Consider the following 5,005-nt stretch of genomic DNA (forward strand, 5'->3'; position numbering starts at 1 on the left):
TTGGTGCCCTGTGTCCCAGCCACTCCAGCCATGACTAAAAGAGGCCAAGGTACAGCTCAGGCCATGACTTTAGAGGGTCCATGCCACAAGCCTTGGCAGCTTCTAGGTGGTGTTTAGCCTGCAAGTGCATAGAAGTCGAGAATTGGGGGTTTGGAAACCTCCATCTGGGTTTCAGAAGATGTGTGGAAACACCTGGATGCCCAGGGAGAAGTTTGCTGCAGGAGCAGGTCCTTCACAGACAGCCTCTACTAGGGCAGTGCAGAAGGGACATGTAGGGTTGGAGCCCCCACAGAGAGTCCCCACTAGGGCGCCACCTATTGGAGCTGTGAGAAGACAGCCTCTGTCCTCCAGTCCCCAGAATGGTAGTTCCACCAACAGCTTACACCATAGGTCTGGAAAAGCCACAGACACTCAATACCAGCCCTTGAAAGCAACCAGGAGGGAGGCTGTGGCCTGAAAAGCACAGGGGCAGAGCTGCCCAAGACCATGGGAACCCACCTCCTGCATCAGCATGACCTGAATGTGAGACATGGAGAAAAAGGAGATCATTTTGAAGCTTTAAGATTTGACTGCCCTGCTGGATTTCAGACTTGCACGGGTCCTGTAGCCCCTTTGTTTTGGCCAATTTCTCCCATTTGGAATGGGTGTATTTATGCAATGCCTGTACCCCCATTGTATCCAGGAAGTAACTAACTTGCTTTTGATTATACAGGCTCATATGCAGAAGGGACTTGCCTTGTCTTGGATGAGACTTTGGACTGTGGACTTTTGAGTTAATGCTGACATGAGCTGAGACTTTGGGAGAACGCAGGATTGGTTTTGAAATGTGAGGACAAGATTTGGGAGGGGCCAGGGATGGAATGATATGGTTTGGTGTGTCCCCACCCAAATCTCATCTTGAATTCCCACATGTTGTGGGATGGACCAGGTGGGAGGTAACTGAATCATGGGGGCAGGCCTTTCTTACGCTGTTCTCGTGATAGTGAATAAGTCTCATGAGATCTAATGGTTTTAAAAACAAGAGTTTCCCTGCATAAGCTCTCTCTTCTCTTGTATGCCACAGTGTGAGATGTGCCTTTCACCTTCCAACAGGATTGTGAGGCCTCCCCAGCCACATGGAACTGTAAGTCCATTAAATCTCTTTCTTTTGTAAATTGCCAGTCTCAGGTATGTCTTTATCGGCAGTGTGAAAATGAACTAATACAACAACCATATTCAAGTGCTTACTAGTAAAAGCTGGGACAGGATTTACATTGTCTGCTATTGCCAATATTTTCCAGAACATTGTATTAGTCAGGGTTCTCTAGAGGAAGAGGACCAAAAGGTAAGCATATAGGTAAGTATTAATTTGTTTATTAATAAGAAATTGGTTCACATGATTATGGAGACTAAATCTGGAAAGAGGAAAACTGATGGGATGGTTGCAGTCTGAGTCCAAAGGCCTGAGAAGCAGGAGAGCTGATGGTGTACATTCCAGTCTGAGTTTGAGGCCAAAGGCAGCAGAAGACTGATGCCCCAGCTCAAAGACAGTCAGACAGAAAGACAGAATTCCTTCTTAATCAGTCTCTTATTCTATTCAGGTCTTCAACAGATTGGATGAGGCCCACACACGTTGGGGAGGGCAACCTGCTTTTCTCGGTTCTCAAATGTTCTTCTCATTCAGAAACACCCTCACAGGTATATCCAGAAATGTTTAACCAACTATCTGGACGTCCTTTGGCTCAGTCAATTTGACACATAAAATAACCATAACAAACACTTTTTAATTGTTTTCACCAGCTGATGCAGTGTAAGGTGGTAAAAACATAAGCAGGAAATGAACCTGTCTTTAGAGGCAATAAAAGACTATTTTCTTTAAAGATACCCTAGAGATTTCTACTAGCAATAAGGAAGATTAGATCTAAAGGTCTTTCTTCTACAAAAAATTAGATATAGTGTAAATTTAGAAAAGCTTTCTAATATTATACCCACAAGTAAATAAATATGAGCTAATAAGATTAATAATAATAGCAGTGAAGATCATAATAAACAGTAAACTGAAATCAGAAAGGTAAGCTATAAGGATTCCAAGGACAGTCGCCTCACCACGACTGAATCATTGGAACTGGAGGACACAGGCTCTGCAGTATGAAGGACCTACACCTGAGGTTTATGAATTTGACAGCCTCAGAAAGGAGGAAAGGGATACTAAGTCGGCAGTACTCATTGGAAGCAAGAAGAAACAAACATAAATCCTTTTTGGAGAAAATTCATTTCCATAAATTAAGTTTAACCAAACATAAAATCACAATAAAAATTATCAACGCTACAAAGAAAAAGCCACAATGAGTTAAAACAGCAAAACAACTGCAGAAAAACAAAAAAAAATCATCAATGATATAATGAAAATTAAAATTATTAGAAAAGTAACATTAAAAACTAAATATGAAATGTTAACAAATTAGATTATGAACTGAAAATAGGGGACAAAAGACTATAAAAATGACCAGGTAAAAAAGAATCAAACAGAACTTAAGAAACAAAAAAATACAGTAATTAAAATGCAAATTCAATGGAAAAAGGAATTACCAAGAAATACAAGGTAAATAAAACCATGAAAGAGAGGATAAAAGAAACAAAGAATAAATAAGATTTAATCAGAACCATAGAAGAGATAATAGAAAGAATGGAGGAGAGGCAGCATTGAAGGAGGAAATACCTATGACTGTTAGAGAATGAGTTAGATTAAGAATAAAAAACAAATGAGGAGATCCAGATAAATGCAATCAGAAATAACAAAGATGGCATTACAATTGATTCCACAGAAATACCAAAGATCCTCAGAGTCTATTATGAACACCTCTATGCACACAAAATAGAAAATCTAGAGGAAATGGATAAGTTCCAGCAAACACACAATCCCTTAAGATTAAACAAGGAAGAACGTGAAAACCTGAACAAACCAATAACAAGTGTTTTGAAATTGAATCAGTAATAAAATGTCTACCTGCAGAGAAAAGCCCCAGATCAGACAGATTCACAGGCAAACTGAATCTACCATATGTCCAAAGAACTGGTATCAATTTTACTGAAGCTATTCCAAAAAATAAATAAAGAGTAGGGTCGCCTTTCTAACTGATTCTATGAAGCCAGCATCAGCCTGATACCAAAGTCTGGCAGAGACACAAAGGGAAAAGAAAACTACAGGCCAATGTCCCTGATTTTAAAGATGAAAAACAAACAAACAAACACACACACACACCTCAGCCACACATCAAAAAGTTAATTCACAATTAATTAGGCTTTATTCCTGGGATGCAAGACTGGTTCAACAAGAGCAAATCAATAAATGTGAACTACCACTTATAATTAAAAGCAAAAAAAATGTAGGATCATCTCAATAAACACAGAAAAAACTTTTGACAAAATTCAATATGCCTTCATGATAAAAGCCCTATACAGAGTAGGCATTGAAGGAACATACCTCAAAATAATGAGAGCCATCTATGACACACCCAAAGCCAACATCATACTGAATGGGCAAAGGCTGGAACCATTCCCCTTGAGAACTGGAACAAGACAAGGATGTTCACTGTCACCACTCCTATTCAACATAGTACTGGAAGTCCTAGCCAGAGCAATCAGGCAAGAGAAAGAAATAAAAAGCATCCAAATAGGAAAAGAAGACAAAGTATCTCTCATCACTGACCATACGATTCTATACCTGGAAAACCCTAAAGACTCTACCAAAGGCTCCTAGAACTGATCAACAACTTCAAACCAAAGTTTCAGGATACAAAATCAATGTACAAAAATTAGTAGCATTTCTGTACACTAATAATGCTCAAGCTGAGGGTCAAGTCAAATCAATCTCATTTACAATAGCCACAAAAAACTGAAATACCTAATAACACATAAATCAAGAAGGTGAAATATTTTTATAAAAATAACTACAAAGCACTACAGAAAAATATCAGAGACTATACAAATGGAAAAGCATTCCATGCTCATGGACAGGAAAAATCAGTATCATTAAAATGGCCATACTGCCCAAAGCAATCTAAGGATTCAATGCTATTTCTATCAAACTACCCATGTCATTTTTCACAGAACTAGAAAGCTATTCTAAAATTTATAAGAACGAAAAAAGAAGCCAAATAGCCACCAAAGCAATCATAAGTGAAAAGAACAACGCTGGAGGCACAACACTGCCTGACTTCAGATAATACTGTAAGGCCACACTAACCAAAACAGCATGGCACTGTTACAAAAACAGACACACAGACCAATAGAACAGAATAGAGAACCCAGAAATCCAGCCACACACATACAACCATCTGCTCTTCATCAAAGCCAGTGAAAATGAGTCATAGAGAAAGGACTCCCTATTCAATAAACAGTGCTAGGATAACTGTATAGCCATATGCAGAAGAATGAAACTGGACCCCTATCTTTTACCACTTACAAAAATCCAACTCGAGATGGGTTAATGAGTTAGGTGTAAGACATCAAAGTAAAGAATCATAGAAGAAAACCTAGGAAACATCACTCTGGACATCTGCCTTGGGAAAGCATTTATGACTAAGTCAAGAACAATTGCAAAAAAAAAAAAAATAGAGAAAGAGAGAAATTGTCAAGTGGGACCTAATTAAAGATCTTCTGCACAGCAAAAAAAAAAAGAAAGAAAACTATCAACAGAGTAAACAGACAACCTACAGAATGGGACAAAATATTCGCAAAGTACACATCTGACAAAGGTCTGATTTCCAGAATCTATAAGGAACTTAAACACATCAACAAGCAATAAAAGCAACCTCATTAAAAAATGGGCAAAGGCCACATATTAGTTCATTTCACACTGCTATAAAGAACTGCCTGAGACTGGGTAATTTATAAAGGAAAAGGATTTAACTGACTCACAGTTCAACATGGCTGGGAAGGCCCCAGGAAACATCATGGCGGAAGGCAAAGGGGAAGCAGGGCACCTTTTTCAAGAGATGGAAGGAGAATGAATGCAGGCAGATTA

Source organism: Aotus nancymaae, unplaced genomic scaffold (assembly GCF_030222135.1).
Source record: "Aotus nancymaae isolate 86718 unplaced genomic scaffold, 86718_ANA_hifiasm-v0.15.2.pri h1tg000012l, whole genome shotgun sequence".
NCBI classification, from domain to species: Eukaryota; Metazoa; Chordata; class Mammalia; order Primates; family Aotidae; genus Aotus; species Aotus nancymaae.